The sequence below is a fragment of the Erinaceus europaeus genome, chromosome 10, assembly GCF_950295315.1.
Source record: "Erinaceus europaeus chromosome 10, mEriEur2.1, whole genome shotgun sequence".
NCBI lineage: Eukaryota > Metazoa > Chordata > Mammalia > Eulipotyphla > Erinaceidae > Erinaceus > Erinaceus europaeus.
This window is the reverse complement of record NC_080171.1, coordinates 62260029-62285815: the sequence shown is the minus strand read 5'-3', so window position 1 is coordinate 62285815 and position 25787 is coordinate 62260029. Positions and strand designations below refer to the sequence as shown.

The 25787-nt window shown below is 37.8% G+C and overlaps 1 protein-coding gene across 2 annotated transcripts in view; it reads right to left on the bottom strand.

Moving 5' to 3' along the window:
- TEK (TEK receptor tyrosine kinase) overlaps positions 1–25787 on the bottom strand; it is a 125196-nt gene that overhangs the window by 86061 nt on the left and 13348 nt on the right. The window lies entirely within an intron of this gene.

The following is a 25787-nucleotide window of genomic DNA, read 5'->3' as shown; positions in this document are numbered from 1 at the left end:
AGGGGAGTTATTTCTCACACTATGAAACTGTTCTGCAGGTATATATCTTTCTCACTCCCTCTTTACCTTCCTCTCACCTCTTAATTTCTTTTTGTCCTATCAAATAGAAAGATAAGAAAAAAAGAAAGAAAGAAAGAAAGAGAAAGAAAGAAAGAAAGACAGACAGACAGACAGACAGACAGACAGAAAGAAAGAAAGAAAGAAAGAAAGAAAGAAAGAAAGAAAGAAAGAAAGAGTAGCCTCTAGGATTCATAGTGCTGGCACCAAGCCCCAGGATAACTCTGGCGGCATTTAAAAAAAAAAAAAAAAAAAAAAAAGGTACTCCAGAAGACTCTGAGAATGGTAGAGATAACATCAACAGAGAGAATTCGAGACATCCTCTTAAATATATGCACTTCAACAACTGTTCAGCCTTCATTTTGGGGGGTATATATTTGGATTTCATGTAAGTTTTATTTGAGGTGCAAATTATCTTGCTAAAAGATATATAAAATCTCAAAATTCATCAATCTTAACTGCGTTTTTACACAGATAAAAAGGTAAAATGTTAAATATGAGTATCAGTGAAAATATATTCACAATAGCACAATAGATTTATTCTGCTTAGCCTGCTGTTTGTTTTTTCACATTCAAGTTAGGCACAAAGAGACACAAAGGACAAAGAGAAATTAAGAGGTGAGAGGGAGGTAAAGAGGGAGTGAGAAAAACAGACACAGGCAGAACTGCTTCATAGTGTGAGAAACAGCATCAAGTTGTGAGTGCAGGGCCTGGCTCCTTGGTCTTCCAAAGTCCTACTAGGCAGATATGTTGGTGGCAAATTGGTGAGCATAGATGCCTTCCAAGTGCTGTCAGGGTAGTCAGTAAAAACAGGGTACATAATAACTACTGAGGCTTTTAGAAAAGAGATTGTCCCTAGTCCTTCTCACCTCAGAATTGTGGAGTTTCACTAATATGTATTTGGAATAAGAACTTCAGAACTGTTATATCTTATCTTCAGAACTGTTATATGACTTCTTAGAAGCCAGGTCAGTAAGGGCTGCATTTAATTTTTTTTAACAGTGTTCTTACTCTTCTCAATTTTATAATAGCAGTAGATAGCTTAAAGTTCTATACATTTGAAATGACAATGAACACCACCTTAGCTAAAAGCATTTTTGAAATTAGGAGATTGGCAAAGTAAACCAAGGCCCTGACAATGAGTCAAAGAAGCAAAACAGCCCCCAAACTATCCAGGATCTTTGATGGGTTGTTTATATTTTAATTTAGTCATTGTTCATGCTGTATTAAAAAGGAAATTTCAATTTAAAAAACTCTCATTGAGAGGATATGAACAGAATGTTCAGCAAAGAATGGATCCAAAAGGCTAACAGACAGGGAAAAAGAATGTTCCACATCACTGATTGTCAGAGAAATGCAAGTAAAGGCAACAGTGAGATACCAATTCACTCTTGTGAAAATGTTGTAAGTCAGAAAGTACAGTAATAAATACTGGAGAGGCTGTAGGGGTAAAGGAATCCTCCAATATTACTGGTGGGAATGTAAATTGGTCCAACCCCTGTGGAGAGCAATCTGGAGAACTCTAGAAGGCTAGAAATGGACCTACCCTATGACCAGGAAATTTCTCTCATAGGGATATAACCTGGAAGCAACCTAGGCATCCAACAATGGATGAGTGGCTGAGAAAGTACTAGTATATATACACAATGGAATACTATTCAGCTATTAATAATAATTAATTCACCTTCACCTCATCTTGGATGAAACTTGAAGGAATTGTGATAAGTGAGATAAGTCAGAAAGAGAAGGATGAATAAGGGATGGTATTACTTCATGGAAAGAAATAGAGAAATAGGAACAGAATGGGGAAGCACAAAGTAGAATTTGGACTAGGTTTGGTGGATTGCACCAAAGTAAAGAACTCTGAGACAGTGGGGAGCTTTCAGGTCCTGGCGCTTTATGTTGGAGGAAGACCTAAGCTAGAGGTAAGAATGTTTTGCAGAAAACTGAGAAATTTTTATATGCACCAACTGTATTTACTGTATTAATCTTCCCAATTAAAGAAAGAAAAAAAACACCTCTATTAAGTCAGTCATAGGCCCATTCATCTGTTTACTAAACAAATTTAGGGGCCAGGAAGTGGCATACCTGATTAAGTGTACACATTACAGTGCTCAAGGACCCAGGTTCAAGTCCTTGGTCCCCACCAGCAGGGGAAGCTTCATAAGTGGTGAAGCAAAACTGCAGGTGTCTCTTTCTCATTCCCTCTCTATCTCCTCCCTTCTCAATTTCTCTCTGTCTCTATAAAATAAATAATAATTTTTTAAAATTGTATTTATTTTTTCCTTTTTGTTGCCCTTGTTTTTTTATTGTTGTTGTTATTGATGTCATCGTTGTTAGATAGGACAGAGAGAAATGGGGAGAGGAGGGGAAGACAGAGAGGGGGAGAGAAAGATACACACCTGCAGACCTGCTTCACCACCTGTGAATCGACCCCCCTGCAGGTGGGGAGCCGGGGGCTTGAACGGGGATCCTTATGCTGGTCCCTGCGCTTTGCGCCATTTGCGCTTAACCCACTGCGCTAGCGCCCGACTCCTAATAAATATAAATTTAAAAAAAATTACTGAGTACCTTGCATGTACTGGTTATTGCAGCTGGCCATAGAGATACAGCAATGAATAAATAGCTATGATCCTAACTTCATGAAATTAATAGACATAAAAACAAATCATATATTATATATATAGTCATCGGATATTATAATAGTGGGCTAAGTCAAAATTAGCTAGAATGGGAGGAGGACCTATAAATCAGGTGAGGCCCCCTGAGGAATTGAAATTTGACCTGAAAGAGATTTGAAATTAACTCAGGCAAAGGAAAAGCAATGATCAATTTGAATAGATCAATATTGAGAAAAGCTTTAAAAAATCAAAAGTGTTTAATAGGACTCACTTCTAGAATGCTATTTTGTTGTTGTTAGTTTATTTCTGTTACTGCTGGGGCTTTCCACTCCATGCTGACTTTTTTTTTTTTTTTAATCTGTTTTCTTATCTTCCTTGAAATCTACATCTTAGGCAAGCATCCAACTCTAATTTTTTTTGTTGTTGTTACTCTTGATGATCTTTTTATGTATACGGTAAAACTGAGCATTAATTTCAAAGTTCCTTTCAAGAAGATATTAGATAATTACAGAGAAGATACCAAAATGCACAAGACAAGAAATAATTAAAGAAAGCTATTATTTCATGGTATAACTGAAAATTGGTGTTTGGAACATCCTCAAAGTGCTAGGTTATATCTCTCTAACAATAAACTCTTCTGACCCAGGATATGTACCAAACCAGTTTGCCACAAGGGGTATGACCTGTTCCGTCCCAGCCTCCCAGTCAAACAGAACCCTTGAGTCTGTCTGATGGAGAGAAAGTATCATCCTCGATTTACCTTCAAACACCAGGAATTTTCCATCCAGGATAATGCATATTCTAGTTAGAATGAGCATCAGTCAGTTGTCAGAACTTTATTTCAAGGGAATAAGCAAAGCATCCATTCACACTGTGATATTTCACTAAATATCAACCACACATCTATCTACACTTCCATGTACATACCATTGTGTAAGGCAGGGGTGGAAAAAGCACTGTACCAACAAAGCAACGGTTGTTTAAACTGGAAGGAAATTTAGAGACTGCCTGGTAGAAGTCTTATACTTTAGAAAGGACAAAGTGAGGCAGATAGAAAAAAAAAGACTGTTCAGTGGTCACAGAAAAGATAGTAAAATCAGTCATCAAATGCTGATCTCTCTTTCTGGGTCCTTTCTATCTCCCTGAGTAGGTAAATAAATAGGCACAACCTTTCTGTGAACGAATTTCGAATGCTTACACATCTGGTATTTGGAGGAGACGGAGTAAGAGAGGATAGCTATTGAGGAGAGAGGGCTGAAAATCCGCAAGTGACAGCAAGCAGAGAGATTGGAAACAGCCAAAAATGTGGTTTGCCCACTTCACATACTCTTCCCTGGCCTTACAATGCTGCCTTATTATATTTTCTATCCTCTTCACCTGAGAGAGGAATGCACTTTAATTGGATATGTACATCCAGTGCCAGGAAATACACTGAGTGTGAGAGGATTATGTATTTGGAACCAGGCCACCTTCTTTTTTTTGTGCTCTTCTCTTCATTCAACTACCTGCCAAGTTTTCATCTGCTCTTATTCTATTCAAAGCATGCATACCACTCCAACTACCAAATAACTCTATTTTCTAAGGCAGAATAAAATAAAAAATGGCTAATTTCTCAGGGCCTTCCTCTTGGGCTCCCTTTGGTGAAGGTAATTTGATTTGCTTTCACCAAAAAAAAAAAAAAAGAAAGAAAGAAAAAGAAAAAAGAATTGCAAGGGATTAATTTAAAATGACAATTTATTGAGAAGAAACTAAAGAAATTAGTTTTAGAAATTAATGAATGAACTTTAGAATCATGACAGCTGTTAAAAGGAGACTAAAAAAGGAAGTTTAGCATCCCTGGCAGACCTTAGATTAATTATACAATGCAAGGAAGAAACCTAACATCTTGTACCAATACAACAAACTGGGTGCTATGATGGTTGCCTTACAAACATCACCCACTTGAATTCTCACAGCAACATTGAAGGGAAACATTCATGTTCCATTTCATAGACTGAAAATTGAGAATCAGGGCATGGGCTGTGGCACACCCAGTTGAATACACACACTACCATGCACAAGGGCCGTGGTTTGTGACCCTGCTCCCCCACCTGCAGGGGTGGATGCTTCACAAATGGGGAAGTAGGTCTGCAGGTGTCTCCCTCGTTATCTATCTCTACCTCCCCTCCCCTTCTCAATTTCTCTCTGTCATATCAAACAAAATATAAAGACAGGAGGAAAGAGAGTATGAAAGAAAGAAAGAAAAAAGAAAAAAAGAGAGAGAAAGAAATTTTTTAAAATGAGATTCAGATAATAATATGTCCAAGGTCACACAAGTAGAAAGATGGGATTTGAGCCTGTGCCTCATTGATATTAAGTTCCATGACTTGCCACTATAGTTATTCTAGGCACAATGAAAGAAGTCTATTTTGCCTCCTATCCAACATTATTTTTTCAGTAATTGTCACTGTGAATAGCACATAATAGGTGTACATTAAGTACCTGATGAATGAGTAAATTTATCCACAGGGCAGAACAGTGTTTTGTGAATTAATTAATTCAAGAACACGTACTTAACAAATGCTGTGAACTGAGCTGTACACTGTATTATGTAGGCTAAAAAAATGAAACTCAATTTCCTGTTGCAAGAAGCTTAGAATCTGGTCATCTAAGCACATAAATATGTTCAAAGCCCTGAAGAAAAATACTTAAGGATTTCACTATAGAAAACACACACACACACACACATACACAAACCATGTGTACAGCAAATAGCTTACAATTTATGAAGTTAGCAATAAATGGACAAGTTGAAAAAAATATTAAGGGGGGTTGGTGGTGGCACATCTGGTTGAATGCACATGTTATAATGCACAAGACCCAGGTTTGAGCCCCTGGTCCCCACCTGCAGGAGGAAAGCTTCACAAGTGGTCTCTCTCCCTATAACCTCTTTTCCTCTTGATTTCTGGATGTCTCTACCCAGTAAAAAAAGTGAAGATAATTTTTTTTAAATCCTGCATGGAAAAAAAATTTTTTAAATAGTGTAAAACTAAGAGTCAATATGTATTGGATTGTTAGAAAAGTCATGACTCATTTTTGCATATAAAAATTCATCATGAAGGGAGTCGGGCGGTAGCGCAGCAGGTTAAGCACACATGACACCAAGGGCAAGGACTGGCATAAGGATCCCGGTTCAAGCCCCCGGCTCCCCACCTGCAGGGTAGTCGCTTCAGAGGCGGTAAAGCAGGTCTGCAGGTGTCTAACTTTCTCCCCCCTCTCTGTCTTCCCCTCTTCTCTCCATTTCTCTCTGTCCTATCTAACAACGATGACATCAATAGCAACAACAATAATAACTACAACAATAAAAAACAACAATGACAATAAAAGGGAAATAAATAAAAATACATATAAAAAATTCATCATGACTTTTCCGACAACCTAATACATATGACATATAAAAACTGCTGTAACTCAACACATCCTTGGCAATTCACAGAGAAAGAAACAAGCATGGACAACTTCAATACACTGGGAGAAAATGTTCACAGTATCGGCATTTCTTCCCATTGAGGATGTAATCAACTTCTCTAATCCTTAAATCTAGATTTAGATCTGGAGTTACCTTGATCAATAAAACATTAACAAGTATGACATAATCAGAAATTTTTAAAGCATGTTTCCACTGGGTTTGCCATCTCCTGCTTCTCTATGGAACCCTGCTACCAAGAGAAGAAGCCCAGAATAACCTGTGTAGAGTAGCCAGGAACTAGTCCAGCTGAGGTTCAATAGACCCACTGCCAGACACATGTATGAACTATCCTAAACTACCCAACCTCAGCCAAGCCATCAACTGTCTATGAAGAACAGCCAATCTAGTCTAGACCCAAAACCTTTCTATGGAACCTACAAAATCATAAGATACAAGAAGTTTTTGTTGTTTTATCATTATGTTTTGCAAAGACTTGTTCCTCAGGAAAAGTTAACTAATACTAGTAGCTAACATGTGAAAAGATGATTAACCTCACTACAAATCCTAAAATACGTACTGAAAATAATCCTTATCTAGCACTCAAATTGACAAAGAGTAAAGAATGTCATAACATATAGTGCTGGCCAATAAACAGAAAGATATAAATTGTTGTGGAATGTAATTAGTAAAACATTTTTTTTTTACAGGACATACTTGTAATGCCTATAGTAATAGTAAAGTTACATAAAAGCTAACCCAGGGGTTTACAGATCAATAGACCTGCCAACATCCATATCCAGCAGAGAAGCAACTACAAAAGCCAGACCTCCTGCCTTCTGCATCCCAAAAAGAATTTTGGTCTATATCCCAGAGAGGGATAAATAACAGGGAAGATTCCAATGGAGGGTATGGGACACAGAATTCTGGTGGTGCGAACTGTATGGAATTGTATCCCTGCTATCTTACAAACTTGTTAATCATTATTAAACCACTATTAAAATTTGGGGGGAAAAAAGCTAACCCAGGGGCCTGGTGGTGGAATGTTGTTAATTAACTTAAAAAGAGGTTAGGAGTTGGGACTGTTGCATAAAAGGATTCACAACAGGAGCTGGGAACTGGTTTAAACAACACGAGGTTTATCAGGGTAAAACAGGTAAAAGGCAAAATAAGCACTTATCATCAAAGGTTAGGAGTACGCTAGGTCCATATGGTCTGAATATAATTATCAAAAGTTTAGTCCTATAAGATAAACAATTATCAGCTCTAGTAAAGGTTGCTCAGGGCTGTAGAGGGGTCTAAAAGATTACTGGCTAGCAGAGTCACACGTGTTCAGTTCCCAGAAGTAGCCATGGCGCATTGTGAGAAGCTTCTGACCAGGAGAATCTGCAGCAGCCAAAGTCCAATAAAGTCCTCAAACCTAGATATAGTCCAGGTCCCCTGAGATAAAGCATAGGTTCACATGTGCCTAAACTAGGGAAAAATATATACCTGAAAGCAGAAGTACACAAGAGCATGTAGGGAACCAACATTTCATCTGCACTATTACAGTCTTTAGGTCCATGATTGTTCAACAATTTGTTTGGCTTTGTATGCTAACTCTCTTTTCAGCCACCAGATTCTGGATGCCAGCATGATGCTGACCAGACTTCCTGGACAGACAACCCCATCAATGTGTACTGGAGCTCCGCTTCCCCAGAGCCCCACCCTACTAGGGAAAGAGAGGCAGACTGGGAGTATTGATCGGCCAGTCAACGCCCATGTTCAGTGGGGAAGCAATTACAGAAGCCAGACCTTCCATCCTCTGCAACCCACAAAGACCCTGGATCCTTACTCCCAGAGAGATAGAGAATGGGAAGGCTACCAGGGGAGGGGATGGGATATGGAGATCGGGTTGTGGGAACTGCGCGGAATTGTACCCTTCTTATTCTATGGTTTTGTTAATGTTTCCTTTCTTAAATAAATAAATAAATAAATAAATAAATAAATAAATAAATAAAAGAACAATTGGTTCAAAAAAAAAAGTGCTCAAGTCCCCAGTCCCTACCTGCAGGAAAGGAAACTTCATGAGTGGTGAATGACTGCTACAGTTCTCTCTCTCAGCAGTCTCTAACATGTAATAATTATGAATTAGGGTCATCTTTTTTTTAACCTTTCATTTTTTCATTTTTTAATTTAATTTATTAGACAGGGCAGAGAGAAATTGAGAGGAAAGAAAGAAAGATAGAGACTGCTGTATTTTATACATAATGTGCCACCCTTAATCCTCATAACAATCTAATGAAGCCATTACCATGACTATCTTCATTTTATAGAAAAGATGACTAAGGTAAAATCCTTGGTCATTGTTACACAGATAATTATGGTAGAACTCAGATTTAAATTTAGGCAGACTGGTTTCAAATATCTATTATCTTAATTAAACTATACTCGTTTTACCAGTTTTATATCGAAACTGTATTTTGTTTACAACATAGTGAAAGAATGTTGAACTTTTCAATAAATTATGTTGGGAAAATTGGACACCCATATACAAACAGGATTTTTAAATCCTGAAATAAAACTTCCAACTATATATAAGAACTAACAGAAAATGTGAGGATATAAAAAAAAATGAGGATATAAAAAAATGTGAGGCTATGGAATAAAATTTCTTACTAGAGCACTGATAATCTGGCTTATGGTACTCAACCTGAACCTGGGACTTTGGAGCCTCAGGCATGAGAGTCTCTTTGCATAACCACTATGCTATCTATCCATGCCCAAATAAAAAATTCAACAATGTTGAATTTAGGCACTGAGTTTTTAGCCTTAACACCAAAAGTTTGATCCATAAAGAAAAACTGACAAATTAGATTTTATCAACATATACACCATTAATTTATGAAAAACACTATGAAAATTTAAAAAGACAAACTACATATTGGGGGAAAATATTTGCAAATTGCATATCTTACAACTTGTATCCAGAATACATATACATACGTATTCTCTCTCCCTCTCCCTCTCTTTCTAAAAGTCTAACAGTAAGAAAACAACTCAGTCTTTTTTAAATAAGAAAAAATATGAGACACCTCACAAAAGAAGATATAAGGAAGGAAATGAATACACAGAAAGATGTTAAATATCACTTACTGATTATAAAACACTAAGTTACTACACACTGATTAAAATGGCTAGAGAAAATATGATAACAAGGAGCTGGGTGGTGGTGCACCTAGTTAAGTGCACACATTATAGTGTGCAAGGACATTGGTTAAAGCCCCTGGTCCCCACCTGCACGGGGAAAGCTTCAGAAATGGTGAAGCAGGTCTGTAGGTGTCTCTCTGTCTCTCTTTTTCCCTATCTCCCTCTTTCCTCTAATTTCTCTCTGTCCTATCATATAAAATAAATTTTAAAAAATTAAAAATAAAACTATAAAAAATTAAAAATATGATAACAAATCCTAGCTAGAATAGATAGCAAAGTAGAACTCTCTTTTCTTACTGGTGACAATGTGAAATGAATGGTCATCACTGTGAAAATGATTGGTTTTTAGCTAAAAAGAGAAAATAAACATCAGTTGATCTAACTTATAGGTGGAACTTAAGAAACAGGCCAGAAAGGTAAGATATGAGGTGAACTTGGAGTGGGTGTGTTGTATTACACAAAAGCAAAAGATTTGGGGTGGGGTGGGGGATGAGGTTTAGAGGGTAGAGAGGGGATTGAGATCCTGGTGCATGATGACCTGAGTTGGGGATTTTTGGCAGACACCTATCACAAGAAATGTTCCCATACTCCAATATCTGTGCATCCCCCCCCCCATAAAATGATCTGGTGAAAAGAAAATAGCCTTTTAAAATAAATTTAAACATTTTACTAAGCCTAATCTCACTCCTATTTATGCTAATTTCTTTCTTTATTTATTAAATAGAGACAGAGAAATTGAGAAGGGAAGAGAGGGGGAGAGACATCTGCAGCATTACTTCACAACTTGTGAAGCTTCCTCCTGCCCCCACCCCCCTCAGGAGGGGACCAGGGGCTTAAACACAGATCCTTAAGCATTATGAACACATGTGTGTTCAAGCAGATGCACCACCACCCAGTCCTTGAAAAAAAAATCTTATACAAGCAATCACTTACAGCAATTTTATTTACTCCCAATTATGCAAAACTGGGTAGATCTGACAATGGAAAACTATGCAGCAATTAAAAGGAATAAACTATTAATAGTTATAACATCATGGCATTATGCTGAGTAAAAAAAAAGCTAGTAACAGAAGACTATAAACTGAACTGTATGACTTCATTTATATGACATTCTGAAAAATGCAAGTCTAAGGAACAAGCAAAAAAAGTGGTTGTCAATGATTAGAAGAGAGATTTGACTGCATAAAATGGACTTCACAAAACATTTTGAAAGGTGATGGAATTGTTCTATGTTCTGATTGTGAGGGTAGACTCGTGACTACATTAAGACTCACCTGTGCACATCACACACAAAGGTCAATTATACTACATATTAAAATTACAACATAATGTGTCTTCCATAATTACTTGTAAAACATGAAAAGATATGGCAAGGATGTTCACTGCAACATAGAGCCACAAATTAGAAAACACACTAATAGAAACACGGATAACAAATGATGGCTCATAAATATAATTTCTATGATGGAACATTGTAAATTTGCATGGAATTATGTCCTTGATAGATTAAGTGCAGAAAACAAGATGCAAAACAGTATGAATGACCTCAATTTTAGCAAAATATAGAGGAAAGTCTAGAAGTCACATAGCAACTGTGTTAGCACTGACTAATGTGATTGCCAGACTTGGGTTATCAAGGTGGGGTCAGAAAGAAGATATTCAGGGTAGGAGAAATAGCATAATGGTTATGCAAACAGACTCTCATGCTTGAGGCTCCTAGGTCCCAGGTTCAATACCCCATACCACCATAAGCCAGAGCTGAGCAGTGCTCTGGTAATAAAGGAAGGGAGGGAGGGAGGGAGGGAGGGAGGGAGGAAGGAAGGAAGGAAAGAAGGAAGGGAGGAAGGAAGGAAGAAAGGAAGGGGAGAAGGGAGGAAGGAAGGAAGGAAGGGAAAAAGAAGGAAGGCGAGAGAGAGAAAAGATATTCACTGTTCTCTATTCTTTGAATTACATTTCTCTTGTAACTCTTAAATAAACATTTCTATTTACAGAAAAAAACAACACAACTGATGGACCTAATGCAGTGTTCTCATTAGTTACTAGCATGCTTGTCGACTTTCTTTGCAAATTTCCTGGTGAAAAGGACTAATTGATTTTTTGCTACTTGCCAGAATCCAGCACTATGTGAGAGTGTTCGTATTTTTTGCATATTTAAGTTTAACTGGAGGAATGCATCAGTAAAGGAAAGTAATACATCTTAACTCCAGGTGACTATTTTATGAATTACTGATTGTCTGGTGCCACCAGTGGGACTGTGGAATAGTTGATAATTTTGGTCTTGAAGTTCTGTCGCATTTTACTGATCTGTAAAATGGAGCAATGACACCTGTATTGTTGGCTTTTATGTAAAGAGCTATTTGTATTAGCATGGCATGAAGTCAGTTTGATGGAGTGAATCTGTACTGTGATCTGTGTCAGCCCCAGAGGAAGGTTTTTGTTTAAGTTGTCTTGGAGCGAGCCGAGCACCACAGAAGGAAGAACTGATAATGGCCTGTGTCCTGCTGTGTATCTTCTCTCCCTCATCCTTCAAGTTTACACAGGCAGGAAACAGGCTGATCACGAGCTAAGGAAGATTCCCTGTGTTTCCTTCCAAAGTCTTTTGATTCTTGCCCCCTTTTTTTAAAGGACTGACCTTAACAGGAAACCAATTCTCTGAAAATGTGACTCTGGAAAAGCAGTTTCACATCAGTTAGGTGGAGTGGTCGCAGCCCTGGGAAGATCAGGGAGGGAGTGTCTCCAAATAAGCAGTAGATTCGTGAGCCTTTGCCAGCTGACCTATAAAGAGACCACTCAGCTAACCCAGAGGCCCCTTTTGTCTATCTCTGGGTCAGAGAACCCTCCTGCAATGACTTTAAAAGTAAGTTTCATAGAGTCTATTTTAAGTACTATCTCTATACTTTATTTCCTTTCGCTCTGGACAACCGTGTAACTCTGCATTCGGAAGTATCAACACTCACCAACAGGATGGAAATCCTTCACTGAGTCATCCAAGAAGGTTTAGGGGACCTCTTGCCTCATGTTATATAGAACAGGAATGTCTTTGCTGAAAATTTTCCTCTATTTCTTACATGAATTGTTTATGTGGTTGGGAGTCATCTACTTGGGGAGATAGTGTGTTTGCCCATATTCCCTCCCTTCTCCCCACCCCACCCCACCCCCCAAAAAAAAAGAAAGAAAAAGAAAGCCTTCCTGTCTGGTTAGTACTTGAATGGGAGAAAAAGAAAGCCTATAGACTTTCAAACCACTAATGCATTTTCACGGGAATTTCAGTTGATCATTATGTCATTATATCAAAATGCAGTTATGAATGTCCCAAGAGGTGTTAATTTATAATATATGTGTTTTCACTAGTAGGTTTTTAGAGAACATTTCTTGCCATGGCAATAATATCAGCCCAAACATGTTGAAAGCTCTTCTTAAGAACTTTTCCTCAATGAAGATGGGACCAGGAGGAAAAAAGTGGGCAAATATACACAAATATAGACAGGTAGTTGTAGAATAAGTTAACCCATATCTGCAACCTTAGGAGAACTGCTGTAGTTTTCCAATGGAGAGAATGGGAACACAGAACCAGAGGGTGATGGGAATGGTGCAGAATTATACCTCTTATCTTGTAATTCTTTTAATAAGTCACTATTAAATCACTAATACAATTTTAAAAAATAAAAGAACTCTTCATCAAAATCTTATGACTTAAACTCCCTACCTGTTTGGCCCTCTTAATACACTTCTCTTTCCACATTCTACTAACTCTGGCTTAGCTTCCTTTGGTTGACTCATGCTCTCACATAATACTGGGAAGTTTTACCCAAGGACTATATCTAAAAACAACAACAACACTAATGGGGGGGCATATGTTGGCTCACCTAATAGAACATACTCTTTACTATGTGCAAGGATCCAGGTTCGAGCCCCTGGCTAGCATATAAGAGTTCCTGCAGTTAGTAGGAAGCCCCAGGAGATTGGAAGGGGGAAGAAGACAGAATGGTTAGGTGTTTATTCTCCCAACTTCCTTCCTGTTGACCATCTGCAGATGCCACACAGCTTTGAGGGTAGTCATCTTTTTCAATTCCTCTACCTTGGTTCAAAGGAAATACTTCTTCCCCTGACATCTTCATTTCATGTAACACTTGGGTTTCAGTTGTGCTGATATTGAAGAAATAAAACCATGTTTCCTGTCGTTTATCAGGAAAATAGGAATTTACCTTTATACACTCCCCCAACCCTGAAGCAATCCCTTGAGTACCAACATAAAGCTCCTATTTCTTTTCCATTATTTATTTATGTTAATATTTTTTAGATAGAGACAAAGAGACGGATATAAAGAGAGCATGGAAGCACCCTTCAGTATGGTGAGGGGCTGCGCTTGAATCTGGGTCACATACATGGCAAAGCAGTGTACCTATCCAAGTGAGCTATTCCGCAGGCTCAAACTGGTATTTCTTCAATGAACACAATTTGCAAACCATTACTATTAAGTTTTCAGTAGCATGGTGTCAATTACACACCTAGTTACTAAGAAGTGTTATAACAACATGACTTATCTTCTACCATTCAGATATTTTAAATGCACTGTTTTACTTAATTCTCACAACAGCCATGTCAATTAGTCATTTGTATTTCCCTATCACAGTTGAGGAAATCAGCTTAGACAAAATAAGCAACAGTAATGACTCAATGGTATCTTAAATGTAAAACATCTGGAACAGTGTTATAATTCATAGCCCTTCATTTTCCCTGGCAGAGAATTTAACACAATAGGTTCTCCATATGTATTGTTTCATTTCGTATCTATGTACCTTAGTCCTTTGCTCATCCCTGTAGAAATACATGAGTTCACTATGTGTAAGACTATGAATCTAAAATAGCAGGTTTCCCTTGGATCTGATTTCCCATTCACCCTCTTTGCCAAAATGCAACAAGTGGCCATGGCCTTCGCCCAGAGATTATGGCTTGACCATTGCTACGGAAGACCCCATTTCCGTTTTCACAATGATCTCACCAGCTCCCAAGGCTTCAGTTATCACCTGTTCCAAAACTAGATCTGTAGTTCTAACCTGTTTTGAACTATAAACATTAGCTGGGCATCTCAAATGCTATATATCTAAAATTCAGTATTTTCTCTAAACCTTTCCTTTCTACCTGTTATTTTCCTCTGTTAAACCTTCACCTTTCCAATTAGAGATACTTCAGAATTCTGAAATATTCTCAACAACCTTCCCTCAATGTTTATATCTAGTCACCATACTCTGCCCATTTCTTTTTTTTTTTTTCATCCAGGGTTATTGCTGGGCTTGGTGTCTGCACCATGAATCCACTGCTCCTGGAGGCCATTCCCCCCCCCCTTTGTTGCCCTTGTTGTTATAGCCTCGTTGTGGTTATTATTATTTCCATTGTTGATGTTGTTCGTTGTTGTCCTGCAGGTGGGGAGCCGGGGGCTTGAACTGGGATCCTTACGCCAGTCCTTTGCGCCACATGCGCTTAACCCACTGCACCACCACCCGACCCCCACGCTGCCCATTTCTAACTTCTTGTTACACTCACTCAATACCTCATACTCTCTCACTTGAACTAATGTAAAATGTTAGCTGTTGACTTTTTTTTAATTACCTTTATTTATTGGCTAGAGACAGCCAGAAATCAAGGGGGAAGGGGTGATAGAGAAAGAGACAGAGAGAGATACCTGCAGCCCTGCTTCACCACTTGCAAAGCTTTCCCCCTGCAGGTGGGGACCAGGTCCTTGTACATTTTAATATGTGCATTCAACCAGGTACACCACCACCCTTCCCCTTTTTGATTTCTTTTTTCCCAAATTTTCTCTTGACCATCGATGACACATTCTCCTTCTGCCAAGGATTCCCATGTATACATAGGAGTATGTACATGGGAGAGAGTCTTATGTATACATGGGAGAGATAGACACACATTGAAGTTCAGTCTCTTCCAAAGTTCAGTTTAAATCTCAAAGCTATCAGGATTCTTATTTTGCATAGTTCACAAAACAGAACTCAAAATTCCAGATTGCTATAACTGAAAACTCAAATGCACTATCAATATTCTCTGAATTAAAATAAACAAAGGATTTTAAGACATATCAAATATGAGGTTGGTCATATTTATTATAACTAATAATATCATGAAATGTAAACAGATTTTCTTATTACTAATATCTGAATCTCAGATGTGAAATGTGGGCTACCTAATACACTGGATGTAGCCTATCTCAACATCCCACTGAAAAAAAAAATTGACAATCCACCTATGTTACTTTTTATATATCAATATATATAATGTATATTGATATTATATATCAATATATATAACTTTATATATAAATATATTTTTCAAAAATTATATTCTTATCACTTAATAATGTCAAAAATTCCTTTCAAAATTATGTGTAATGTAAGAAGTAAGTATGACCTCAAATTCTAAGTTAGCAAAGACTAACAAAGAAGAAGGAAGCATGGAAGAAAGTCAAAATGTGCTGAATTCCTCAGTGACAGACAGATGTTCAAAATATGGTTTCACTAGTTTTACAAATAAAGTATAGATTTAAAGTGTTTTTGAAAATGTAAGCATACGCTGTTAATAAAATAAAAAACAGGATGTATACATCAAAAATGACAAATATAAAGTAAACATAAGCAAAAGACCCACACAAAAGAAAATTCTAAAAGGAAACTGAAAGGAGGTAATAAAAAGAAAGAAAAACCAGCATAAGACAAGTCAGATGTTGTGATTAAAAAAATGTAACTTATGATTTAAAGACAAGTGTTTAAAGGCACCTATATATAGAAGCACTCTCAGAAAAAATAATTGAAAAATAATTTTAAAAAAATTTTTTAATATTTTATTTATTTATTTTCTCTTTTGTTGTCCTTGTTGTTTTTCATTGTTGTTGTAGTTATTATTGTTATTGATGTTGTTGTTGTTAGATAGGACAGAGAGAAATGGAGAGAGGAGAGGAAGACAGAGAGGGGCAGAGAAAGACAGACACCTGCAGACCTGCTTCACCGCTTGTGAAGCGATTCCCCTGCAGGTGGGGAGCCGGGGGCTCAAACCGGGATCCTTATGCCAACCTTGTGCTTTGTGCCACCTGCGCTTAACCCGCTGAGCTACAGCCCGACTCCCGCAAAATAATTTTTATGGGAGAGTCACTTCAAATATTGAGAGATAAAGAAATTATCAAGAAATGAAAGGCACATTCAAATTGAATAAAGCTAAGAAAGTAAGTAATGATATTAGCTTCAAAGCAGGATTCAAGATACAAGACATAAAATGGAGCAAAGCCTAACATGTTATGTTGATAGAAAGTGTGAAATTCACAGTGAAAACATAACGGTTATGTGGTTTTGTTTCATTGTATTCTAAAGCACAGAATTCGGTATATAAAGAAGAAAATAATAAAAGCAAGGAAAAAGTGAGGTCAGCCTAAGAATTTTGTGAGATAAAACTCATGCCACTCTCAAACTTTGACCTAAAAAAGAACTCAACATACAAATAAGTGATGATTATACATATAACTATAAATATGACATGTTACATCATAAATTATGTATTAAATATATAATACAACATAACATGTATAATGCAATGTACTTCAGGTATACATAACTCTACACCTTAAAACAAATAACTTACTTTCCTTTCTTTCTCACTTTCATTTGAGAACTATACTTAACTCAGAGTGAATATTTAGTGGAAAATACATTTAATAAAATTCAGGATTTTGAAGATTAATGGGTAAAATTAAAATTGAGTATAGACAAAAGTATTCTTGATCCTTTGAAATCTTGCATAAAAGATAATGCAGAAATGCATCATCTATAAATGTAACAGCTGGGCTTTCTTCTAGCACTGAAATGGATTACTGCTACTTTAGGTGATGACTACTGATCAGATGTAGTAGTTAGTTGATGTTCAAGAACCAGGTAATAAATAAAAGATAGAAAGAAAGAAAGAAAGAAAGCCACATGGCACAAAAAAAGGACATCAGTCATAACCAGAACTTGAAAAGCAACAGAACACAATCAAATTCAGTTGGGGGCATATGTTCCGGAGTATGGAAAGCAAATGAAATCTGTATTATTTTATATTTGTATGTCTTTTAGACCAAGGCTATGTAGTTGAATTTGTCTAACTTAGTTAATTTTGGGGGGACTTAAGAGATGACACTCAAAATATTTAACCAACAACTAATATTTAACAACCTGGGACAACTAGATTGAAACACTGATCTAAGCCTTAAAAAAGATTCTCAAGGACTCTATAGGGTCAAAACTTCAGTAGCATTTATTTATTTGTTTATTTATTTATTTTTATTTTTATTTTTTTAACCAGAGCACTGCTCAGCTCTGGTTTATGGTGGTATGGGGGACTGAACCTGGGACTTTGGAGCCTCAGGCATGAAAGTCTCTTTGCATAACCATTATGCTATCTACCCCTGCCTGGTAACTATTATATTGCTTATTAATCAGAGGTCAAAAACTCTTAAAGAAGGTGCCAGGGCAAGGTGGGAAGGCAGGAGGTACACAAGACACACAACTAATAGTTTTTAAAAGCTGTTATCTACCAAATGGCACACAATTATTTTACTTGTGTTAACAGCCAGGACAGATGAAACAGTACACAACAGTAAAATATTAGCCTTATTTATTATAATTCATTCTACACACACACACACACACACACACACACACACACCCAAGCCAAAATAAGCTGACATACAAAACAATAAAATTCAGCAATATTTTGTTATAAAAAAAAAAAAAAAGAAAGGAAGAAAGAGAAATGAAGGAAGGAAGGAGAGAGAGAGAAAAAGAGAGAGAAAGAGAGAAAAGAAAGAGAGAAAAGAAAGAAAGAAAACTAGTCCCTTTAAAAATATGAAAAGCTGGGCAGTGGTACAACCAAATGAGTGCACACTATTACCAATTTTTTTTGTTTTATTAAATAAAACTAAGTTCAAAAGATAAAATAAGTAAAAAGGGGGGGAGGATGGGGGTGACAGCATAATGATTATGCAAACAGACTCTCATGCCTGAGGGTCCTAAATCCCCGGTTCAATCCCCTTCACCACTAGAAGCCAGAGCTAAGCAGTGCTCTGGTGTTTCTCTCTCTGTGTGTGTGTGTGTGTGTGTGTGTGTGTGTGTGTGTGTGTGTGTGTGTGTGTGTGTCTGCATCTCTCTCAGAAATAAAATTAATTAATTTTTTTTAAAAGAGGGAAAAAGGGGGGAGGAAAAAAGTGGCCACTGGGAGCAGTAGATTTATTGTGTAATTACTGAGCCCCAGCAATAACCCTAGTTGGGGAAAAAAAAATGAATAGATGAAAAGCAATCTTCTAAATAATTATTTGTTCTCAGAAAAGATCATAGCTAAAATCTCTAAGAAATAAAAGATAAGAATCCTGATTTCAGAACTTCTTTCAGACCAAATTTACAGTTTTAAATACTTTGTTATTGATGTATATAAATAAATCAAGAACTCTCTTCAGAAAGCTTTTTTTGTAATAAGACCAGAAAGACATGAGAAAGAACAATTAAGGGGAGTTGGGCTGTAGTGCAGCGGGTTAAGCGCAGGTGGCGCAAAGCACAAGGACCGGCATAAGGATCCCGGTTTGAACCCCGGCTCCCCACCTGCAGGGGAGTCGCTTCACAGGCGGTGAAGCAGGTCTGCAGGTGTCTATCTTTCTCTCCCCCTCTCTGTCTTCCCCTCCTCTCTCCGTTTCTCTCTGTCCTATCCAACAACGACGACAACAACAATAATAACTACAATAATAAAACAACAAGGGCAACAAAAGGGAATAAATAAATAAAATAAAATATTTTTTAAAAAAAGAACAATTAGGGAGTCGGGCTGTAGCGCAGCGGGTTAAGCGCAGGTGGCGCAAAGCACAAGGACCGGCATAAGGATCCCGGTTCGAACCCCGGCTCCCCACCTGCAGGGGAGTCGCTTCACAGGCGGTGAAGCAGGTCTGCAGGTGTCTGTCTTTCTCTCCTCCTCTCTGTCTTCCCCTCCTCTCTCCGTTTCTCTCTGTCCTATCCAACAACGACGACAACAACAATAATAACTACAACAATAAAAAAAAACAACAAGGGCAACAAAAGGGAATAAATAAATAAAATTAAAAAAATTAAAAAAAAAAAAGAACAATTAAGCTATTACATACATTAATAAACTTAAAAGTAGAAATATGATCATTTCAAAGCAGGTCATTAGTGTGGGTAGAATTTTACGTATTTTATTTTTTAACTTAATTTTTATTTAATAGAACAAAAAATTGATAGGAAAGGAAGATAGAAAGGGAGAGAGACAGAGACACCTGCAGCACTACTTCACCATTCATGAAGCTTTCCCCCCTGCAGGTGGGGGCCAGGGGCTTGAACCTAGGTCCTTATGCATGGTAATACATGCACTTAACCAGGTCTGTCACCAACCGATTGCCCAAAATGGCTTAATTTAAAAACTAAAATTGGTCTAAAATAAGAGGCAAAATTGTCTTATGGAAAAAAATGCTTTAAATTATAATAGAATCCCATACAAATGTCTATTTATAATGAAATTAGTTTATCAGGAACTATAAATATCTAAAGTTAAAATAAAAAAGTCTGGTTAATAGACCAATATGAAATGTATAGAACTTATTAGGAAAGTATCTATAGTTTTACCAAAATATAAATGATTTTATCACATGGAGAGATAAGACTGACACAAAAGGGAGAAGGAAAGAGAAAGTTCAAGAGATATAATGGGAAACTGAAGAACTCTGACCAAAGGCATGCCGAGTAATTCACTTCAAACTTCATCTTCCTTTCATCAGTTGTGATTTACTTCCAGATGTATCATGTGTGTGTTTGTGTTTAAAACTGTATCCATCCATGTGACTTTCTGTATCTATATGCCATTAATATTTTCAAAGTAAATTTCCTTTTTTTAAACTATATTTATTTTATTTATTGGATAGAGACAGCCAAAAATCTAGAGTGAAGGGGATGATAGAGATGGAGAGATAGAGAGACACCTGCAACCTTGCTTTACCACTCGCAAAGCTTTCCCCCTGCAGGTAGGGACTGGGGGCTCAAATCCGGGTCCTTGCGCATTGTCATATGTGCACTCAACCATTCATATTTTTAATTGAGGCAATGAATTGAGCTATACCCCTAAGTTGACACCAAGTTGAGCAGAAACTGAATAGGCTGGAGTGAACAAGGGAGTGTGGGTGTCCAGTGGAAAACAAAAAAAAGGGAGGTGTTGAGGGGAAGGGCTGCTGAAGAGAATGTTGGGTTTCTGATATATGATGGTGAAAATGTGGGTGAAGCTGTGGGTGAAAATGTTCTATAGACACCTTCCCTGGAGAGAAAGTGTACCTATGTATCAGCTATTGGACTGCAAACCATTAATCCCCCCACCAGTAAAATGATAAAAAGATTTTAAGAAATCAACACAGGAACTCACTGTAGAAGGTTACCATGAGAATGTAGGCACCCTGGGAATTCACAGGGGAAACCTGGTGGAAGGCTTTTAAATTCCACAGGGAGGGATAAAAAACTCACTCCTTATCTAGAAAATGTTAACAGTGACTATCTCTGGCTGGTGGCATTGTAACACACAGAATAAAAAGATAAACACTTTTAAAAGATTTATTTCACATGAAGTAGTTTCACATGAGCGAAAGATCCAGACTACTCCAGTCCACGTGACACTGGGGATAGAACTGGGAGCCTCAGTCACGCGCACTATTTCTCAGGCCAAAAGATAAACATTTGCAAATGAATTGTGTGGAAGGAAAGCAAGGGGCTTATGCTCTGTATACTGAACCCAGGATTTATAGCTTTCTGACTGTTTGCTATGTCTGAACTGTCTTCGGTGCCTTCAGGTGTTGATGTGGCACTCTGCCTATCTGAGAACACAATGCATCACAGTGGAATGCTGCGACACTCAGCACTGCCCAACAGGAACACCATGTAGTGTGTGATCAGAAACTAAGGAATCTGGCCATGCTGAGTTTGAAGCCCAGATCTGCTAGCTATTACTTATGTAATACATGACCATTTAAAAGTTCTTTAACTTTCGGGGCCTCAAACTGATCATCTTTGGGATGGAGGTGATACCTCTAAGCATTTTTAATGAGGATAGATAAATGTATTGATCTACATACACATGAAAAAATTTTGTGATTTTTATGAATATTAATAGTATAAGGGGTGGCCCAGGCAGTGACATACCTGGTTAAGCATATAAATCAACAAGCACAAGGACCCAGGTTCGAGCCCCTGCTCCCCACCTACAGGGGATCTGCTTCACGAGTAGTGAAGCAGGTCTGCAGGTGTCTCTTTTTCCTCTCCTTCTCTTTGTCTCCCTCTTGTCCTCTCTCAATTTCTCCCTGTCCTATCTCAAAAAAAAATCAGAAAAAAAATGGCCCCCAGGAGTGGTAGATTCATAACATTAGCACCAAGTCCTAGTGATAACCCTGATGGCAATAAAAAAAATTAAAATTCAAAAAGTATATGGACAATATCACATTGGATAAGCTTATCTCAGTATTGGGAGAAGCTGGGTGCAGACAGTGTTCCAGGCTCTCCTCCCCCTCTCAATTTCTCTCTGTCCTATCCAGTAATAAAAAAGTATATGGCAAAAATAGGAGGCAGTCATTAAATAGTTGAGACTGATGAATTATGACCTAAAGCTGTGAGACCTAGGAAATGAAAATGGGTTTCTCGCTTCTGAAAAATAATCAAAACTAGATGTTCCTGGAGTGTGAGCCTGCCAACATAGCTAGCCAGAAGAAAAAGCTAATATTTATAGGAGGATTATCTAACACCAGGGAAACTGAGGACCAGAAAGGGGAGTTCTGGGAATACTACCCAGAACAACAATAGTGCCCAAGGGTAAAGATTCATTAATATTTACTTTAAACACTTCTAGTACTTTTTTTTAAATTTCATGTAGTAACAACTCAGAAAGCAGTACAAACATTGGCAAGGAATGAGTTCAGTCAGCATATATATTTTTGAAAACCTAAACTGCATTCTAACTCCTGGCATTCTAGGCCATATCTTCTTGTTTAATTAGATCTTCAAAGGATTTTAACTTCAAGCAGAACCCATATTTAATTTGTAGTGTCGATAATGATGAAGTCTGACTCTACTTAAGGATCACAGATATTTATAATCCAAGGTCACAAATGGAAAACAAAAATGTGTTCTATGAATTGAAGTTCACAAATCACCTGGTTTAGAATTTTAAAAGATGACTTGTGTTGACAGCCAGGACAGATGAAACAGTATACAACAGTGAAATAGTAGCCATACTTATGTGTGTTTAACCCAGTGCACCACCACCAACCCCTACAACATTTTTTCTTAGCTTGTTGTTGGATTTTTAACTTTGCTTATTGTTGGATAAACAAATGTTTATCCAACTAGTCAACTGACTTTTTTTATGGTTTCATAAGATAACAGCTCCAATTTTAAAAGCCTTTTTTTTTTATTCATGAAACTGCACTTTGCTAAGCCTGTGACCTACTTCATACCAAGAATCATCCCCACTACCTAGCGTGGGTAACACAACTGTACCCACTTGACAAGAAGGTGAAGTAATTCATACAGAATTATAAGCAATGTAGAGGGGGGGAAAAGAGTACCTCTAATAGAAATTAGCTTGAATCAGTGGTTCTCCCCAACTTTAATGGGAAAACAGTGATGTAATTAATGGTGGTTCCCCCTCACACACACATACACACAGTCACACTGGCAACAATACTATTTTTTTTGTTTGTTTTGTTTGATTCCAGAAGCAGCTGGCAGCACTCATGTATTACTCATGTTAGAATCACACTTTGCTGATGGCTCAGGCACTCTAGAGTCACTCAGTGTCGGGGCTGTGTCCTGGCCTATTAGGAGATTACCACAGGCCTGGATGTGACTGAGCCGCTGCAGCTGTTGTGTATTTCTGGCTCCAATTCCACACTTCTTGGCAGACTGTTTTGTGTGAAAAGCACAGCAGTGTCTGGGTGTGAGATTCACAGGGGCATGGGGGATGGGAGGGCCAGGCAGTACAGAGATAGTCCATCTGTTAGGGGCCTTGAGTCTGTGGACAGTGTGCATTTAGAAGAGAAAGAAAATAATTTACAAGTGAGTGATTTAGGGGCTCTTCAAGGTCACTCCTTTGAGTCCTTCTGCTGGTGGGGAACAGCTGATGCTGCACCAATTTCTGAAATCCAACCTACTGCTCCCACAGTTACTCTGGTGGCAAGGACCACAAGTACCTCCCATCATGTATGGGTGTTAAGGACTATATAGATGAAATTAGTAATGGCAGTGATATTTACTTAATGCTTTCTAGCTTTAAGCATTGTCCAAAATGATTTACATTTCATGCCCTCTCCAAATACTCCATGAGATAAATGTTATTACAAGGTGATATTACAGATGAAGTCAAGGAACCAGAGCCATAACCATAGCAGAAGTTGTAGTAGATCGAATGAATTATTGGCACCAACTCTTTGAACCTTCTTGCTATGGGAGCAACTTGTATGTGTCTTTATTTATGGACATTTGCTCTGGTCACATCAGAGATAAAGTGTTTATACTACCACCCACCTGCTTCCAGACTCTGTGTGTGACACATGACTGTATGATCATTCTGAGCCTAGGCCTTAAGAAGCCAAGTACAAATCAGCTGAACCCTGACTGGCCTAAAGACATGTAAGTAATAATACAGGTTGTTAATCAGAAGAGAAAACACAAGTAGAACCTAAACTGTACTTGGTTTATTGCACCAAAGTAAAAGACTCTGGGGTGGATCGGGGGGAGTACAGGTCCTGGAAAAGGATGACAGAGGACCTAGTGGGGGTTGTATTGTTATGTGGAAAACTGAGAAATGTTATGCATGTACAAACTATTCATTCGCTGTCAAATGTAAAACATTAATCCCCAATAAAGGAAAAAAATAAATTAAATTAAAAAATAATGCAGGTTGGTTCAGTCACTAAGTCTGAGTAGTCTGTTGCACAGCAGTAGTTAACCAATACAAAGGTGAAGCCTCAATGCATGTTCAAGCAGTCAGACTACACAGTACATTTATTAATGTCTAATTTGCATTGCTAGGCCTACACTCCTAAAGTCCAGGCACTTCACTTTTAATGACCTGAGTGAGTTTGAACAATGTAAAACTTCTTTAGTTTGCATTTATAAACTTCTTCAGTGTTCGCATCTATAAAATGAGCAGATTGAATCCTAATATTTCTTAAAGTTCAGAACTTTAGAACCACATGACACTTATTTGTAGGAGGATTCTATCATTCTCCTGGAATGAGCATTCTATGGAAGCACCAGGAAAACTACAGTGGATAATCTTAAGTGTCTCAGTTTTTTTATAGTCTGCTATTTTTGGTCGGTGACAGCAATTAATGTGTAGGCCCTCTCCAAAAACAGTTACCTCCATTACCATATATTTATGAAACTAAAGGTGGGAGTAGATAGCATAATGGTTATGCAAAGAGACTTTCATGCCTGAAGCTCCAAAGTCCCAGGTTTAATCCCCTGCACCATTGTAAGTCAGAGCTGATCAGTGCTCTAGTTAAAAAATATTAATTAGGGTTTACAGTCAACAACATTTATACACCTTTCCCAGATTTGGGAGCTACTCTATTCCCTGATCCATATTTCTGATCCTTTTTCCAGCCACGACAAACTTGGATCCACCTGCATATCAAATTTCAGGCTCAGGGGGAAAAAACAAATAACAACAACAACAACAAACTAGTATAGTTACAGGCCCTTTGGAGTAGAACTAAAATAGGCCTACAAGCTATCTACAAAACAGAGAGGCCCTAACTCTTCATCTGCATTATTTCAGTCTTTAGGCTCATGATTAGTCAACAACTTGTTTGGCTTTATATGTTAACTCTTTTTTCAGCCACCAGGTTCTAGATGCTACCATGATGTCAACCAGAATTCCCTGGTCAGACAACACCGCCATGTGTCCTGGGAGCCCAGCTTCCCCAGACCCCTGCCCTACTAGGGAAAGAGAGAGACAGGCTGGGAATATGGATCAACCTGTCAACGCCCATGTTCAGCGGGGAAGCAATTACAGAAACTTTCTGCATCCCACAGTGACCTTGGGTCCATACTCCCAGAGGGTTAAAGAATAGGAAAGCTATCAGGGGAGGGGATGGGATACGGAGTTCTGATGGTGGTAATTGTGTGGAGTTGTACCCCTCTTATCCTATGGTTTTGTGAATGTTTCCTTTGTATAAATTAAAAAATTAATAAATATATTAATTAATCAACTAATTAACTAAAATTATTCCCTAATTCAGGCAATTTGTGGAGCTTCTTCCCTCAAACTATTTATCTTCCTAACATAAGTCAGTGATGGCAAACAGACCTCACCCCTTCTCTCATTAGATCACCTTAGAATCAGACCCACAAAAAAGCACATGGAGACAGGAACACAGCAGGAAATGAGACATC